Here is an 18846-nt window from a genome sequence, read left to right as displayed (position 1 = left end):
GCTGCTTACAGTTCTTGTTCATCAAGGGTAGAAAGAAAGGGAGACATGGTCAGATGTGCGCTAACTGTGTCTACAGATGGTGAATGTTGGAAATGGTGCCTTCTGAACTCCTTACTGTTCTCCTTCACCTAGGGTAGTGAGTAAGGTAGACGTGTACAGCTGTACGCTAACTATGTCTACAGACGGTGAATGTTGGAAATTGTGCTTTCTGAGGCTCCTTACAGTTCTTGTTCATCAAGGGTAGAAAGTAAGGGAGACATGGTCAGATGTGCGCTAACTGTGTCTACAGATAGTGAATGTTGGAAATGGTGCTTTCTGAGGCTCCTTACAGTTCTTGTTCATCAAGGGTAGAAAGTAAGGGAGACATGGTCAGATGTGAGCTAACTGTGTCTACAGATGGTGAATGTTGGAAATGGTGCTTTCTGAGGCTCCTTACAGTTCTTGCTCATCAAGGGTAGAAAGTAAGGGAGACATGGTCAGATGTGCGCTAACTGTGTCTACAGATGGTGAATGTTGGAAATGGTGCTTTCTGAGGCTCCTTACAGTTCTTGTTCATCAAGGGTAGAAAGTAAGGGAGACATGGTCAGATGTGCGCTAACTGTGTCTACAGATGGTGAATGTTGGAAATGGTGCCTTCTGAGCTCCTTACTGTTCTCCTTCACCTAGGGTAGTGAGTAAGGTAGACATGTACAGCTGTACGCTAACTATGTCTACATATGATGAATGTTGGAAATGGTGCTTTCTGAGGCTCCTTACAGTTCTTGTTCATCAAGGGTAGAAAGTAAGGGAGACATGGTCAGATGTGCGCTAACTGTGTCTACAGATGGTGAATGTTGGAAATGGTGCTTTCTGAGGCTCCTTACAGTTCTTGTTCATCAAGGGTAGAAAGTAAGGGAGACATGGTCAGATGTGCGCTAACTGTGTCTACAGATGGTGAATGTTGGAAATGGTGCTTTCTGAGGCTCCTTACAGTTCTTGTTCATCAAGGGTAGAAAGTAAGGGAGACATGGTCAGATGTGCGCTAACTGTGTCTACAGATGGTGAATGTTGGAGATGGTGCCTTCTGAGGCTCCTTACAGTTCTTGTTCATCAAGGGTAGAAAGTAAGGGAGACATGGTCAGATGTGCGCTAACTGTGTCTACAGATGGTGAATGTTGGAAATGGTGCTTTCTGAGGCTCCTTACAGTTCTTGTTCATCAAGGGTAGAAAGTAAGGGAGACATGGTCAGATGTGCGCTAACTGTGTCTACAGATGGTGAGTGTTGGAAATGGTGCCTTCTGAGCTCCTTACTGTTCTCCTTCACCTAGGGTAGTGAGTAAGGTAGACGTGTACAGCTGTACGCTAACTATGTCTACAGATGGTGAATGTTGGAAATGGTGCTTTCTGAGGCTCCTTACAGTTCTTGTTCATCAAGGGTAGAAAGTAAGGGAGACATGGTCAGATGTGCGCTAGCTGTGTCTACAGATGGTGAATGTTGGAAATGGTGCTTCCTGAGGCCCCTTACAGTTCTTGTTCACCTAGGGTAGTGAGTAAGGTAGACGTGTACAGCTGTACGCTAACTATGTCTACAGATGGTGAATGTTGGAAATGGTGCTTTCTGAGGCTCCTTACAGTTCTTGTTCATCAAGGGTAGAAAGTAAGGGAGACATGGTCAGATGTGCGCTAACTGTGTCTACAGATGATGAATGTTGGAAATGGTGCTTTCTGAGGCTCCTTACAGTTCTTGTTCATCAAGGGTAGAAAGTAAGGGAGACATGGTCAGATGTGCGCTAACTGTGTCTACAGATGGTGAATGTTGGAAATGGTGCTTTCTGAGGCTCCTTACAGTTCTAGTTCATCAAGGGTAGAAAGTAAGGGAGACATGGTCAGATGTGCGCTAACTGTGTCTACAGATGGTGAATGTTGGAAATGATGCCTTCTGAGCTCCTTACTGTTCTCCTTCACCTAGGGTAGTGAGTAAGGTAGACGGGTACAGCTGTACGCTAACCATGTCTACAGATGGTGAATGTTGGAAATGGTGCTTTCTGAGGCTCCTTACAGTTCTTGTTCATCAAGGGTAGAAAGTAAGAGAGACATGGTCATATGTGCGCTAACTGTGTCTACAGATGGTGAATGTTGGAAATAGTGCATTCTGAGGCTCCTTACAGTTCTTGTTCATCAAGGGTAGTAAGTAATGGAGACATGGTCAAATGTGCGCTAAATGTGTCTACAGATGGTGAATGTTGGAAATGGTGCCTTCTGAGCTCCTTACTGTTCTCCTTCACCTAGGGTAGTGAGTAAGGATGACGTGTACAGCTGTACGCTAACTGTGTCTACAGATGGTGAATGTTGGAAATGGTGCTTTCTGAGGCTCCTTACAGTTCTTGTTCATCAAGGGTAGAAAATGGTCAGATGTGCACTAACTGTGTCTACAGATGGTGAAAGTTGGAAATGGTGCTTTCTGAGGCTCCTTACAGTTCTTGTTCATCAAGGGTAGAAAGTAAGGGAGACATGGTCAGATGTGCGCTAACTGTGTCTACAGATGGTGAATGTTGGAAATGGTGCTTTCTGATACTCCTTACAGTTCTTGTTCATCAAGGGTAGAAGGTAAGGGAGACATGGTCAGATGTGCGCTAAATGTGTCTACAGATGGTGAATGTTGGAAATGGTGCTTTCTGAGGCTCCTTACAGTTCTTGTTCATCAAGGGTAGAAAGTAAGGGAGACATGGTCAGATGTGCGCTAACTGTGTCTACAGATGGTGAATGTTGGAAATGGTGCTTTCTTAGCTCCTTACTGTTCTCCTTCACCTAGGGTAGTGAGTAAGGTAGACGTGTACAGCTGTACGCTAACTATGTCTACAGATGGTGAATGTTGGAAATGGTGCTTTCTGAGGCTCCTTACAGTTCTTGTTCATCAAGGGTAGAAAGTAAGGGAGACATGGTCAGATGTGCGCTAGCTGTGTCTACAGATGGTGAATGTTGGAAATGGTGCTTTCTGAGGCCCCTTACAGTTCTTGTTCACCTAGGGTAATGAGTAAGGTAGACGTGTACAGCTGTACGCTAACTATGTCTACAGATGGTGAATGTTGGAAATGGTGCTTTCTGAGGCTCCTTACAGTTCTTGTTCATCAAGGGTAGAAAGTAAGGGAGACATGGTCAGATGTGCGCTAACTGTGTCTACAGATGATGAATGTTGGAAATGGTGCTTTCTGAGGCTCCTTACAGTTCTTGTTCATCAAGGGTAGAAAGTAAGGGAGACATGGTCAGATGTGCGCTAACTGTGTCTACAGATGGTGAATGTTGGAAATGGTGCTTTCTGAGGCTCCTTACAGTTCTTGTTCATCAAGGGTAGAAAGTAAGGGAGACATGGTCAGTTGTGCGCTAACTGTGTCTACAGATGGTGAATGTTGGAAATGGTGCTTTCTGAGGCTCCTTACAGTTCTTGTTCATCAAGATTAGAAAGTAAGGGAGACATGGTCAGATGTGCACTAACTATGTCTACAGATGGTGAATGTTGGAAATGGTGCTTTCTGAGGCTCCTTACAGTTCTTGTTCATCAAGGGTAGAAAGTAAGAGAGACATGGTCATATGTGCGCTAACTGTGTCTACAGATGGTGAATGTTGGTAATAGTGCATTCTGAGGCTCCTTACAGTTCTTGTTCATCAAGGGTAGTAAGTAATGGAGACATGGTCAAATGTGCGCTAAATGTGTTTACAGATGGTGAATGTTGGAAATGGTGCCTTCTGAGCTCCTTACTGTTCTCCTTCACCTAGGGTAGTGAGTAAGGATGACGTGTACAGCTGTACGCTAACTGTGTCTACAGATGGTGAATGTTGGAAATGGTGCTTTCTGAGGCTCCTTACAGTTCTTGTTCATCAAGGGTAGAAAATGGTCAGATGTGCACTAACTGTGTCTACAGATGGTGAAAGTTGGAAATGGTGCTTTCTGAGGCTCCTTACAGTTCTTGTTCATCAAGGGTAGAAAGTAAGGGAGACATGGTCAGATGTGCGCTAACTGTGTCTACAGATGGTGAATGTTGGAAATGGTGCTTTCTGATACTCCTTACAGTTCTTGTTCATCAAGGGTAGAAGGTAAGGGAGACATGGTCAGATGTGCGCTAAATGTGTCTACAGATGGTGAATGTTGGAAATGGTGCTTTCCGAGGCTCCTTACAGTTCTTGTTCATCAAGGGTAGAAAGTAAGGGAGACATGGTCAGATGTGCGCTAACTGTGTCTACAGATGGTGAATGTTGGAAATGGTGCTTTCTTAGCTCCTTACTGTTCTCCTTCACCTAGGGTAGTGAGTAAGGTAGACGTGTACAGCTGTACGCTAACTATGTCCACACATGATGAATGTTGTTAATGGTGCTTTCTGAGGCTCCTTACAGTTCTTGTTCATCAATGGTAGAAAGTAAGGGAGACATGGTCAGATGTGCGCTAACTGTGGCTACAGATGGTGAATGTTGGAAATGGTGCTTTCTGAGGCTCCTTACAGTTCTTGTTCATCAAGATTAGAAAGTAAGGGAGACATGGTCAGATGTGCACTAACTGTGTCTACAGATGGTGAATGTTGGAAATGGTGCTTTCTGAGGCTCCTTACAGTTCTTGTTCATCAAGGGTAGAAAGTAAGGGAGACATGGTCAGTTGTGCGCTAACTGTGTCTACAGATGGTGAATGTTGGAAATGGTGCTTTCTGAGGCTCCTTACAGTTCTTGTTCATCAAGATTAGAAAGTAAGGGAGACATGGTCAGATGTGCACTAACTGTGTCTACAGATGGTGAATGTTGGAAATGGTGCTTTCTGAGGCTCCTTACAGTTCTTGTTCATCAAGGGTAGAAAGTAAGGGAGACATGGTCAGATGTGCGCTAACTGTGTCTATAGATGGTGAATGTTGGAAATGGTGCCTTCTGAGCTCCTTACTGTTCTCCTTCACCTAGGGTAGTGAGTAAGGTAGATGTGTACTGCTGTACGCTAACTATGTCTACAGATGGTGAATGTTGGAAATGGTGCTTTCTGAGGATCCTTTCGGTTCTTGTTCATCAAGGGTAGAAAGTAAGGAAGACATGGTCAGATGTGCGCTAACTGTGTCTACAGTTGGTGAATGTTGGAAATGGTGCCTTCTGAGCTCCTTCCTGTTCTCCTTCACCTAGGGTAGTGAGTAAGGTAGACTTGTACAGCTGTACGCTAACTATGTCTACAGATGGTGAATGTTGGAAATGGTGCTTTCTGGGCTCCTTACAGTTCTTGTTCATCAAGGGTAGAAAGTAAGGGAGACATGGTCAGATGTGCGCTAACTGTGTCTACAGATGGTGAATGTTGGAAATGGTGCTTTCTGAGGCTCCTTACAGTTCTTGTTCATCAAGGGTAGAAAGTAAGGGAGACATGGTCAGATGTGCGCTAACTGTGTCTCCAGATGGTGAATGTTGGAGATGGTGCCTTCTGAGGCTCCTTACAGTTCTTGTTCATCAAGGGTAGAAAGTAAGGGAGACATGGTCAGATGTGCGCTAACTGTGTCTACAGATGGTGAGTGTTGGAAATGGTGCCTTCTGAGCTCCTTACTGTTCTCCTTCACCTAGGGTAGTGAGTAAGGTAGACGTGTACAGCTGTACGCTAACTATGTCTACAGATGGTGAATGTTGGAAATGGTGCTTTCTGAGGCTCCTTACAGTTCTTGTTCATCAAGGGTAGAAAGTAAGGGAGACATGGTCAGATGTGCGCTAGCTGTGTCTACAGATGGTGAATGTTGGAAATGGTGCTTTCTGAGGCTCCTTACAGTTCTTGTTCACCTAGGGTAGTGAGTAAGGTAGACGTGTACAGCTGTACGCTAACTATGTCTACAGATGGTGAATGTTGGAAATGGTGCTTTCTGAGGCTCCTTACAGTTCTTGTTCATCAAGGGTAGAAAGTAAGGGAGACATGGTCAGATGTGCGCTAACTGTGTCTACAGATGATGAATGTTGGAAATGGTGCTTTCTGAGGCTCCTTACAGTTCTTGTTCATCAAGGGTAGAAAGTAAGGGAGACATGGTCAGATGTGCGCTAACTGTGTCTATAGATGGTGAATGTTGGAAATGGTGCCTTCTGAGCTCCTTACTGTTCTCCTTCACCTAGGGTAGTGAGTAAGGTAGATGTGTACTGCTGTACGCTAACTATGTCTACAGATGGTGAATGTTGGAAATGGTGCTTTCTGAGGATCCTTTCGGTTCTTGTTCATCAAGGGTAGAAAGTAAGGAAGACATGGTCAGATGTGCGCTAACTGTGTCTACAGTTGGTGAATGTTGGAAATGGTGCCTTCTGAGCTCCTTCCTGTTCTCCTTCACCTAGGGTAGTGAGTAAGGTAGACTTGTACAGCTGTACGCTAACTATGTCTACAGATGGTGAATGTTGGAAATGGTGCTTTCTGGGCTCCTTACAGTTCTTGTTCATCAAGGGTAGAAAGTAAGGGAGACATGGTCAGATGTGCGCTAACTGTGTCTACAGATGGTGAATGTTGGAAATGGTGCTTTCTGAGGCTCCTTACAGTTCTTGTTCATCAAGGGTAGAAAGTAAGGGAGACATGGTCAGATGTGCGCTAACTGTGTCTCCAGATGGTGAATGTTGGAGATGGTGCCTTCTGAGGCTCCTTACAGTTCTTGTTCATCAAGGGTAGAAAGTAAGGGAGACATGGTCAGATGTGCGCTAACTGTGTCTACAGATGGTGAGTGTTGGAAATGGTGCCTTCTGAGCTCCTTACTGTTCTCCTTCACCTAGGGTAGTGAGTAAGGTAGACGTGTACAGCTGTACGCTAACTATGTCTACAGATGGTGAATGTTGGAAATGGTGCTTTCTGAGGCTCCTTACAGTTCTTGTTCATCAAGGGTAGAAAGTAAGGGAGACATGGTCAGATGTGCGCTAGCTGTGTCTACAGATGGTGAATGTTGGAAATGGTGCTTTCTGAGGCTCCTTACAGTTCTTGTTCACCTAGGGTAGTGAGTAAGGTAGACGTGTACAGCTGTACGCTAACTATGTCTACAGATGGTGAATGTTGGAAATGGTGCTTTCTGAGGCTCCTTACAGTTCTTGTTCATCAAGGGTAGAAAGTAAGGGAGACATGGTCAGATGTGCGCTAACTGTGTCTACAGATGATGAATGTTGGAAATGGTGCTTTCTGAGGCTCCTTACAGTTCTTGTTCATCAAGGGTAGAAAGTAAGGGAGACATGGTCAGATGTGCGCTAACTGTGTCTACAGATGGTGAATGTTGGAAATGGTGCTTTCTGAGGCTCCTTACAGTTCTAGTTCATCAAGGGTAGAAAGTAAGAGAGACATGGTCATATGTGCGCTAACTGTGTCTACAGATGGTGAATGTTGGAAATAGTGCATTCTGAGGCTCCTTACAGTTCTTGTTCATCAAGGGTAGTAAGTAAGGGAGACATGGTCAAATGTGCGCTAAATGTGTCTACAGATGGTGAATGTTGGAAATGGTGCCTTCTGAGCTCCTTACTGTTCTCCTTCACCTAGGGTAGTGAGTAAGGATGACGTGTACAGCTGTACGCTAACTGTGTCTACAGATGGTGAATGTTGGAAATGGTGCTTTCTGAGGCTCCTTACAGTTCTTGTTCATCAAGGGTAGAAAGTAAGGGAGACATGGTCAGATGTGCGCTAACTGTGTCTACAGATGGTGAATGTTGGAAATGGTGCCTTCTGAGCTCCTTACTGTTCTCCTTCACCTAGGGTAGTGAGTAAGGTAGATGTGTACAGCTGTACGCTAACTATGTCTATAGATGGTGAATGTTGGAAATCGTGCTTTCTGAGGCTCCTTACAGTTCTTGTTCATCAAGGGAAGAAAGTAAGGGAGACATGGTCAGATATGCGCTAACTGTGTCTACAGATAGTGAATGTTGGAAATGGTGCTTTCTGAGGCTCCTTACGGTTCTTGTTCATCAAGGGTAGAAAGTAAGGGAGACATGGTCAGATGTGCGCTAACTGTGTCTACAAATGGTGAATGTTGGAAATGGTGCTTTCTGAGGCTCCTTACAATTCTTGTTCATCAAGGGTAGAAAGTAAGGGAGACATGGTCAGATGTTCGCTAACTGTGTCTACAGATGGTGAATGTTGGAAATGGTGCCTTCTGAGCTCCTTACTGTTCTCCTTCACCTAGGGTAGTGAGTAAGGTAGACGTGTACAGCTGTACGCTAACTATGTCTACAGATGGTGAATGTTGGAAATGGTGCTTTCTGAGGCTCTTAACAGTTCTTGTTCATCAAGTGTAGAAAGTGAGGGAGACATGGTCAGATGTGCGCTAACTGTGTCTACAGATGGTGAATATTGGAAATGGTGCCTTCTGAGCTCCTTACTGTTCTTCACCTAGGGTAGTGTATAAGGTAGACATGTACAGCTGTACGCTAACTATGTCTACAGATGGTGAATGTTGGAAATGGTGCTTTCTGAGGCTCCTTACAGTTCTTGCTCATCAAGGGTAGAAAGTAAGGGAGACATGGTCAGATGTGCACTAACTGTGTCTACAGATGGTGAATGTTGGAAATGGTGCCTTCTGAGGCTCCTTACAGTTCTTGTTCATCAAGGGTAGAAAGTAAGGGAGACATGGTCAGATGTACGCTAACTGTGTCTACAGATGGTGAATGTTGGAAATGGTGCCTTTTGAGCTCCTTACGGTTCTCCTTCACCTAGGGTAGTGAGTAAGGTAGACGTGTACAGCTGTACGCTAACTATGTCTACAGATGGTGCATGTTGGAAATGGTGCTTTCATAGGCTCCTTACAGTTCTTGTTCATCAAGTGTAGAAAGTAAGGGAGACATGGTCAGATGTGCGCTAACTGTGTCTACAGATGGTGAATGTTGGAAATGGTGCTTTCTGAGGCTCCTTACAGTTCTTGCTCATCAAGGGTAGAAAGTAAGGGAGACATGGTCAGATGTGCGCTAACTGTGTCTACAGATGGTGAATGTTGGAAATGGTGCTTTCTGAGGCTCCTTACAGTTCTTGTTCATCAAGGGTAGAAAGTAAGGGAGACATGGTCAGATGTGCGCTAACTGTGTCTACAGATGGTGAATGTTGGAAATGGTGCCTTCTGAGCTCCTTACTGTTCTCCTTCACCTAGGGTAGTGAGTAAGGTAGACGTGTACAGCTGTACGCTAACTATGTCTACATATGATGAATGTTGGAAATGGTGCTTTCTGAGGCTCCTTACAGTTCTTGTTCATCAAGGGTAGAAAGTAAGGGAGACATGGTCAGATGTGCGCTAACTGTGTCTACAGATGGTGAATGTTGGAAATGGTGCTTTCTGAGGCTCCTTACAGTTCTTGTTCATCAAGGGTAGAAAGTAAGGGAGACATGGTCAGATGTGCGCTAACTGTGTCTACAGATGGTGAATGTTGGAAATGGTGCTTTCTGAGGCTCCTTACAGTTCTTGTTCATCAAGGGTAGAAAGTAAGGGAGACATGGTCAGATGTGCGCTAACTGTGTCTACAGATGGTGAATGTTGGAGATGGTGCCTTCTGAGGCTCCTTACAGTTCTTGTTCATCAAGGGTAGAAAGTAAGGGAGACATGGTCAGATGTGCGCTAACTGTGTCTACAGATGGTGAATGTTGGAAATGGTGCTTTCTGAGGCTCCTTACAGTTCTTGTTCATCAAGGGTAGAAAGTAAGGGAGACATGGTCAGATGTGCGCTAACTGTGTCTACAGATGGTGAGTGTTGGAAATGGTGCCTTCTGAGCTCCTTACTGTTCTCCTTCACCTAGGGTAGTGAGTAAGGTAGACGTGTACAGCTGTACGCTAACTATGTCTACAGATGGTGAATGTTGGAAATGGTGCTTTCTGAGGCTCCTTACAGTTCTTGTTCATCAAGGGTAGAAAGTAAGGGAGACATGGTCAGATGTGCGCTAGCTGTGTCTACAGATGGTGAATGTTGGAAATGGTGCTTTCTGAGGCCCCTTACAGTTCTTGTTCACCTAGGGTAGTGAGTAAGGTAGACGTGTACAGCTGTACGCTAACTATGTCTACAGATGGTGAATGTTGGAAATGGTGCTTTCTGAGGCTCCTTACAGTTCTTGTTCATCAAGGGTAGAAAGTAAGGGAGACATGGTCAGATGTGCGCTAACTGTGTCTACAGATGATGAATGTTGGAAATGGTGCTTTCTGAGGCTCCTTACAGTTCTTGTTCATCAAGGGTAGAAAGTAAGGGAGACATGGTCAGATGTGCGCTAACTGTGTCTACAGATGGTGAATGTTGGAAATGGTGCTTTCTGAGGCTCCTTACAGTTCTAGTTCATCAAGGGTAGAAAGTAAGGGAGACATGGTCAGATGTGCGCTAACTGTGTCTACAGATGGTGAATGTTGGAAATGATGCCTTCTGAGCTCCTTACTGTTCTCCTTCACATAGGGTAGTGAGTAAGGTAGACGGGTACAGCTGTACGCTAACTATGTCTACAGATGGTGAATGTTGGAAATGGTGCTTTCTGAGGCTCCTTACAGTTCTTGTTCATCAAGGGTAGAAAGTAAGAGAGACATGGTCATATGTGCGCTAACTGTGTCTACAGATGGTGAATGTTGGAAATAGTGCATTCTGAGGCTCCTTACAGTTCTTGTTCATCAAGGGTAGTAAGTAATGGAGACATGGTCAAATGTGCGCTAAATGTGTCTACAGATGGTGAATGTTGGAAATGGTGCCTTCTGAGCTCCTTACTGTTCTCCTTCACCTAGGGTAGTGAGTAAGGATGACGTGTACAGCTGTACGCTAACTGTGTCTACAGATGGTGAATGTTGGAAATGGTGCTTTCTGAGGCTCCTTACAGTTCTTGTTCATCAAGGGTAGAAAATGGTCAGATGTGCACTAACTGTGTCTACAGATGGTGAAAGTTCGAAATGGTGCTTTCTGAGGCTCCTTACAGTTCTTGTTCATCAAGGGTAGAAAGTAAGGGAGACATGGTCAGATGTGCGCTAACTGTGTCTACAGATGGTGAATGTTGGAAATGGTGCTTTCTGATACTCCTTACAGTTCTTGTTCATCAAGGGTAGAAGGTAAGGGAGACATGGTCAGATGTGCGCTAAATGTGTCTACAGATGGTGAATGTTGGAAATGGTGCTTTCTGAGGCTCCTTACAGTTCTTGTTCATCAAGGGTAGAAAGTAAGGGAGACATGGTCAGATGTGCGCTAACTGTGTCTACAGATGGTGAATGTTGGAAATGGTGCTTTCTTAGCTCCTTACTGTTCTCCTTCACCTAGGGTAGTGAGTAAGGTAGACGTGTACAGCTGTACGCTAACTATGTCTACACATGATGAATGTTGTTAATGGTGCTTTCTGAGGCTCCTTACAGTTCTTGTTCACCAATGGTAGAAAGTAAGGGAGACATGGTCAGATGTGCGCTAACTGTGGCTACAGATGGTGAATGTTGGAAATGGTGCTTTCTGAGGCTCCTTACAGTTCTTGTTCATCAAGATTAGAAAGTAAGGGAGACATGGTCAGATGTGCACTAACTGTGTCTACAGATGGTGAATGTTGGAAATGGTGCTTTCTGAGGCTCCTTACAGTTCTTGTTCATCAAGGGTAGAAAGTAAGGGAGACATGGTCAGTTGTGCGCTAACTGTGTCTACAGATGGTGAATGTTGGAAATGGTGCTTTCTGAGGCTCCTTACAGTTCTTGTTCATCAAGATTAGAAAGTAAGGGAGACATGGTCAGATGTGCACTAACTGTGTCTACAGATGGTGAATGTTGGAAATGGTGCTTTCTGAGGCTCCTTACAGTTCTTGTTCATCAAGGGTAGAAAGTAAGGGAGACATGGTCAGATGTGCGCTAACTGTGTCTATAGATGGTGAATGTTGGAAATGGTGCCTTCTGAGCTCCTTACTGTTCTCCTTCACCTAGGGTAGTGAGTAAGGTAGATGTGTACTGCTGTACGCTAACTATGTCTACAGATGGTGAATGTTGGAAATGGTGCTTTCTGAGGATCCTTTCGGTTCTTGTTCATCAAGGGTAGAAAGTAAGGAAGACATGGTCAGATGTGCGCTAACTGTGTCTACAGTTGGTGAATGTTGGAAATGGTGCCTTCTGAGCTCCTTCCTGTTCTCCTTCACCTAGGGTAGTGAGTAAGGTAGACTTGTACAGCTGTACGCTAACTATGTCTACAGATGGTGAATGTTGGAAATGGTGCTTTCTGGGCTCCTTACAGTTCTTGTTCATCAAGGGTAGAAAGTAAGGGAGACATGGTCAGATGTGCGCTAACTGTGTCTACAGATGGTGAATGTTGGAAATGGTGCTTTCTGAGGCTCCTTACAGTTCTTGTTCATCAAGGGTAGAAAGTAAGGGAGACATGGTCAGATGTGCGCTAACTGTGTCTACAGATGGTGAATGTTGGAAATGGTGCTTTCTGAGGCTCCTTACAGTTCTTGTTCATCAAGGGTAGAAAGTAAGGGAGACATGGTCAGATGTGCGCTAACTGTGTCTACAGATGGTGAATGTTGGAGATGGTGCCTTCTGAGGCTCCTTACAGTTCTTGTTCATCAAGGGTAGAAAGTAAGGGAGACATGGTCAGATGTGCGCTAACTGTGTCTACAGATGGTGAATGTTGGAAATGGTGCTTTCTGAGGCTCCTTACAGTTCTTGTTCATCAAGGGTAGAAAGTAAGGGAGACATGGTCAGATGTGCGCTAACTGTGTCTACAGATGGTGAGTGTTGGAAATGGTGCCTTCTGAGCTCCTTACTGTTCTCCTTCACCTAGGGTAGTGAGTAAGGTAGACGTGTACAGCTGTACGCTAACTATGTCTACAGATGGTGAATGTTGGAAATGGTGCTTTCTGAGGCTCCTTACAGTTCTTGTTCATCAAGGGTAGAAAGTAAGGGAGACATGGTCAGATGTGCGCTAGCTGTGTCTACAGATGGTGAATGTTGGAAATGGTGCTTTCTGAGGCTCCTTACAGTTCTTGTTCACCTAGGGTAGTGAGTAAGGTAGACGTGTACAGCTGTACGCTAACTATGTCTACAGATGGTGAATGTTGGAAATGGTGCTTTCTGAGGCTCCTTACAGTTCTTGTTCATCAAGGGTAGAAAGTAAGGGAGACATGGTCAGATGTGCGCTAACTGTGTCTACAGATGATGAATGTTGGAAATGGTGCTTTCTGAGGCTCCTTACAGTTCTTGTTCATCAAGGGTAGAAAGTAAGGGAGACATGGTCAGATGTGCGCTAACTGTGTCTACAGATGGTGAATGTTGGAAATGGTGCTTTCTGAGGCTCCTTACAGTTCTAGTTCATCAAGGGTAGAAAGTAAGAGAGACATGGTCATATGTGCGCTAACTGTGTCTACAGATGGTGAATGTTGGAAATAGTGCATTCTGAGGCTCCTTACAGTTCTTGTTCATCAAGGGTAGTAAGTAAGGGAGACATGGTCAAATGTGCGCTAAATGTGTCTACAGATGGTGAATGTTGGAAATGGTGCCTTCTGAGCTCCTTCCTGTTCTCCTTCACCTAGGGTAGTGAGTAAGGTAGATGTGTACAGCTGTACGCTAACTATGTCTATAGATGGTGAATGTTGGAAATCGTGCTTTCTGAGGCTCCTTACAGTTCTTGTTCATCAAGGGTAGAAAGTAAGGGAGACATGGTCAGATATGCGCTAACTGTGTCTACAGATAGTGAATGTTGGAAATGGTGCTTTCTGAGGCTCCTTACGGTTCTTGTTCATCAAGGGTAGAAAGTAAGGGAGACATGGTCAGATGTGCGCTAACTGTGTCTACAAATGGTGAATGTTGGAAATGGTGCTTTCTGAGGCTCCTTACAATTCTTGTTCATCAAGGGTAGAAAGTAAGGGAGACATGGTCAGATGTTCGCTAACTGTGTCTACAGATGGTGAATGTTGGAAATGGTGCCTTCTGAGCTCCTTACTGTTCTCCTTCACCTAGGGTAGTGAGTAAGGTAGACGTGTACAGCTGTACGCTAACTATGTCTACAGATGGTGAATGTTGGAAATGGTGCTTTCTGAGGCTCTTAACAGTTCTTGTTCATCAAGTGTAGAAAGTGAGGGAGACATGGTCAGATGTGCGCTAACTGTGTCTACAGATGGTGAATATTGGAAATGGTGCCTTCTGAGCTCCTTACTGTTCTCCTTCACCTAGGGTAGTGTATAAGGTAGACATGTACAGCTGTACGCTAACTATGTCTACAGATGGTGAATGTTGGAAATGGTGCTTTCTGAGGCTCCTTACAGTTCTTGCTCATCAAGGGTAGAAAGTAAGGGAGACATGGTCAGATGTGCGCTAACTGTGTCTACAGATGGTGAATGTTGGAAATGGTGCCTTCTGAGGCTCCTTACAGTTCTTGTTCATCAAGGGTAGAAAGTAAGGGAGACATGGTCAGATGTACGCTAACTGTGTCTACAGATGGTGAATGTTGGAAATGGTGCCTTTTGAGCTCCTTACGGTTCTCCTTCACCTAGGGTAGTGAGTAAGGTAGACGTGTACAGCTGTACGCTAACTATGTCTACAGATGGTGCATGTTGGAAATGGTGCTTTCATAGGCTCCTTACAGTTCTTGTTCATCAAGGGTAGAAAGTAAGGGAGACATGGTCAGATGTGCGCTAACTGTGTCTACAGATGGTGAATGTTGGAAATGGTGCTTTCTGAGGCTCCTTACAGTTCTTGTCCATCAAGGGTAGAAAGTAAGGGAGACATGGTCAGATGTGCGCTAACTGTGTCTACAGATGGTGAATATTGGAAATGGTGCTTTCTGAGGCTCCTTACAGTTCTTGTTCATCAGGGGTAGAAAGTAAGGGAGACATGTTCAGATGTGCGCTAAATGTGCCTACAGATGGTGAATGTTGGAAATGGTGCCTTCTGAGCTCCTTACTGTTCTCCTTCACCTAGGGTAGTGAGTAAGGTAGACGTGTACAGCTGTACGCTAACTATGTCTACAGATGGTGAATGTTGGAAATGGTGCTTTCTGAGGCTCCTTACAGTTCTTGTTAATCAAGGGTAGAAAGTAAGGGAGACATGGTCAGATGTGCGCTAACTGTGTCTACAGATGGTGAATGTTGGAAATGGTGCTTTCTGAGGCACCTTACAGTTCTTGTTCATCAACGGTAGAAAGTAAGGGAGACATGGTCAGATGTGCGCTAAGTGTGTCTACAGATGGTGAATGTTGGAAATGGTGCTTTCTGAGGCTCCTTACAGTTCTTGTTCATCAAGGGTGGAAAGTAAGGGAGACATGGTCAGATGAGCGCTAACTGTGTCTACAGATGGTGAATGTTGGAAATGGTGCCTTCTGAGCTCCTTACTGTTCTCCTTCACCTAGGGTAGTGAGTAAGGTAGACGTGTACAGCTGTACGCCAACTATGTCTACAGATGGTGAATGTTGGAAATGGTGCTTTCTGAGGCTTCTTACAGTTCTTGTTCATCAAGGGTAGAAAGTGAGGGAGACATAGAAAGATGTGCACTAACTGTGTCTACAGATGGTGAATATTGGAAATGGTGCCTTCTGAGCTCCTTACTGTTCTCCTTCACCTATTTTAGTGAGTAAGGTAGACGTGTACAGCTGTACGTTAACTATGTCTACAGATGGTGAATGTTGGAAATGGTGCTTTCTGAGGCTCCTTACAGTTTTTGTTCATCAAGGGTAGAAAGTAAGGGAGACATAGTCAGATGTGCGCTAACTGTGTCTACAGATGGTGAACGTTGGAATTGGTGCCTTCTGAGGCTCCTTACAGTTCTTGTTCATCAAGGGTAGAAAGTAAGGGAGACATGGTCAGATGTGCGCTAACTGTGTCTACAGATGGTGAATGTTGGAAATGGTGCTTTCTGAGGCTCCTTACAGTTATTGTTCATGAAGGGTAGAAAGTAAGGGAGACATGGTCAGATGTGCGCTAACTGTGTCTACAGATGGTGAATGTTGGAAATGGTGCCTTCTGATCTCCTTACTGTTCTCCTTCACCTAGGGTAGTGAGTAATGTAGACGTGTACAGCTGTACGCTAACTATGTCTACAGATGGTGAATGTTGGAAATGGTGCTCTCTGAGGCTCCTTACAGTTCTTGTTCATCAAGGGTAGAAAGTATGGGAGACATGGTCAGATGTGCGCTAACTGTGTCTACAGATGGTGAATGTTGGAAATGGTGCTCTCTGAGGCTCCTTACAGTTCTTGTTCATCAAGGGTAGAAAGTAAGGGAGACATGGTCAGATGTGCGCTAACTGTGTCTACAGATGGTGAATGTTGGAAATGGTGCTTTCTGAGGCTCCTTACAGTTCTTGTTCATCAAGGGTGGAGAGTAAGGGAGACATGGTCAGATGTGCGCTAACTGTGTCTGCAGATGGAGAATGTTGGAAATGGTGCCTTCTGAGCTCCTTACTGTTCTCCTTCACCTAGGGTAGTGAGTAAGGTAGATGTGTACAGCTGTACGCTAACTATGTCTACAGATGGTGAATGTTGGAAATGTTGCTTTCTGAGGCTCCTTACAGTTATTGTTCATCAAGGGTAGAAAGTAAGGGAGACATGGTCAGATGTGCGCAAACTGTGTCTACAGATGGCGAATGTTGGAAATGGTGCCTTCTGAGCTCCTTACTGTTCTCCTTCACCTAGGGTAGTGAGTAAGGTAGACGTGTACAGCTGTACGCTAACTATGTCTACAGATGGTGAATGTTGGTAATGGTGCTTTCTGAGGTTCCTTACAGTTCTTGTTCATCAAGGGTAGAAAGTAAGGGAGACATGGTCAGATGTGCGCTAACTGTGTCTACAGATGGTGAATGTTGGAAATGGTGCTTTCTGAGGCTCCTTACAGTTCTTGTTCATCAAGGGTAGAAAATAAGGGAGACATGGTCAGATGTGCGCTAACTGTGTGTACAGATGGTGAATGTTGGAAATGGTGCTTTCTGAGGCTCCTTACAGTTCTTGTTCATCAGGGGTAGAAAGTAAGGGAGACATGGTCAGATGTGCGCTAACTGTGTCTACAGATGGTGAATGCTGGAAATGGTGCTTTCTGAGGCTCCTTACAATTCTTGTTCATCAAGGGTAGAAAGTAAGGGAGACATGGTCAGATGTGTGCTAACTGTGTCTACAGTTGGTGAATGTTGGAAATGGTGCTTTCTGAGGCTCCTTACAGTTCTTGTTCGTCTAGGGTAGAAAGTAAGGGTGACATGGTCAGATCTGCGCTAACTGTGTCTACAGATGGTGAATGTTGGAAATGGTGCCTTCTGAGCTCCTTACTGTTCTCCTTCACCTAGGGTAGTGAGTAAGGAAGACGTGTACAGCTGTACGCTAACTATGTCTACAGATGGTGAATGTTGGAAATGGTGCTTTCTGAGGCTCCTTACAGTTATTGTTCATCAAGGGTAGAAAGTAAGGGAGACATGGTCAGATGTGCGCTAACTGTGCCTACTGATGGTGAATGTTGGAAATGGTGCCTTCTGAGCTCCTCCCTGTTCTCCTTCACCTAGGGTAGTGAGTAAGGTAGACGTGTACAGCTGTACGCTAACTATGTCTACAGATGGTGAATGTTGGAAATGGTGCTTTCTGAGGCTCCTTACAGTTATTGTTCATCAAGGGTAGAAAGTAAGAGAGACATGGTCAGATGTGCGCTAACTGTGTCTACAGATGGTGAATGTTGGAAATGGTGCTTTCTGAGGCTCCTTACAGTTCTTGTTCATCAAGGGTAGAAAGTAAGGGAGACATAATCAGATGTGCGCTAACTGTGTCTACAGATGGTGAATGTAGGAAATGGTGCTTTCTGAGGCTCCTTACAGTTCTTGTTCATCAAGGGTAGAAAGTAAGGGAGACATGGTCAGATGTGCGCTAACTGTGTCTACAGATGGTGAAAGTTGGAAATGGTGCTTTCTGAGGCTCCTTACAGTTCTTGTTCATCAAGGGTAGAAAGTAAGGGAGACATGGTCAGATGTGCGCTAACTGTGTCTACAGATGGTGAATGTTGGAAATGGTGCTTTCTGAGGCTCCTTACAGTTCTTGCTCATCAAGGGTAGAAAGTAAGGGAGACTTGGTCAGATGTGCGCTAATTGTGTCTACAGATGGTGAATGTTGGAAATGGTGCTTTCTGAGGCTCCTTACACTTCTTGTTCATCAAGAGTAGAAAGTAATCGTGACATGGTCAGATGTGCGCTAACTGTGTCTACAGATGGTGAATGTTGGAAATGGTGCTTTCTGAGGCTCCTTACAGTTCTTGTTCATCAAGGGTAGAAAGTAAGGGAGACATGGTCAGATGTGCGCTAACTGTGTCTACAGATGGTGAATGTTGGAAATGGTGCTTTCTGCGGCTCCTTACAGTTCTTGTTCATCAAGGGTACAAAGTAAGGGAGACATGGTCAGATGTGCGCTAACTGTGTCTACAGATGATGAATGTTGGAAATGGTGCTTTCTGCGGCTCCTTGCAGTTCTTGTTCATCAAGGGTAGAAAGTAAGGGAGACATGGTCAGATGTGCGCTAACTGTGTCTACAGATGGTGAATGTTGGAAATGGTGCTTTCTGCGGCTCCTTACAGTTCTTGCTCATCAAGGGTAGAAAGTAAGGGAGACAAGGTCAGATGTGCACTAACTGTGTCTACAGATGGTGAATGTTGGAAATGGTGCTTTCTGAGGCTCCTTACAGTTCTTGCTCATCAAGGGTAGAAAGTAAGGGAGACATGGTCAGATGTGCGCTAACTGTGTCTACAGATGGTGAATGTTGGAAATGGTGCTTTCTGAGGCTCCTTACAGTTCTTGTTCATCAAGGGTAGAAAGTAAGGGAGACATGGTCAGATGTTCGCTAACTGTATCTACAGATGGTGAATGTTGGAAATGGTGCTTTCTGAGGCTCCTTACAGTTCTTGTTCATCAAGGGTAGAAAGTAAGGGAGACATGGTCAGATGTGCGCTAGCTGTGTCTACAGATGGTGAATGTTGGAA

The sequence above is a fragment of the Schistocerca piceifrons genome, unplaced genomic scaffold (genome assembly GCF_021461385.2).
Source record: "Schistocerca piceifrons isolate TAMUIC-IGC-003096 unplaced genomic scaffold, iqSchPice1.1 HiC_scaffold_2341, whole genome shotgun sequence".
Taxonomy (NCBI): Eukaryota; Metazoa; Arthropoda; class Insecta; order Orthoptera; family Acrididae; genus Schistocerca; species Schistocerca piceifrons.
This window is presented reverse-complemented; position numbering follows the sequence as displayed.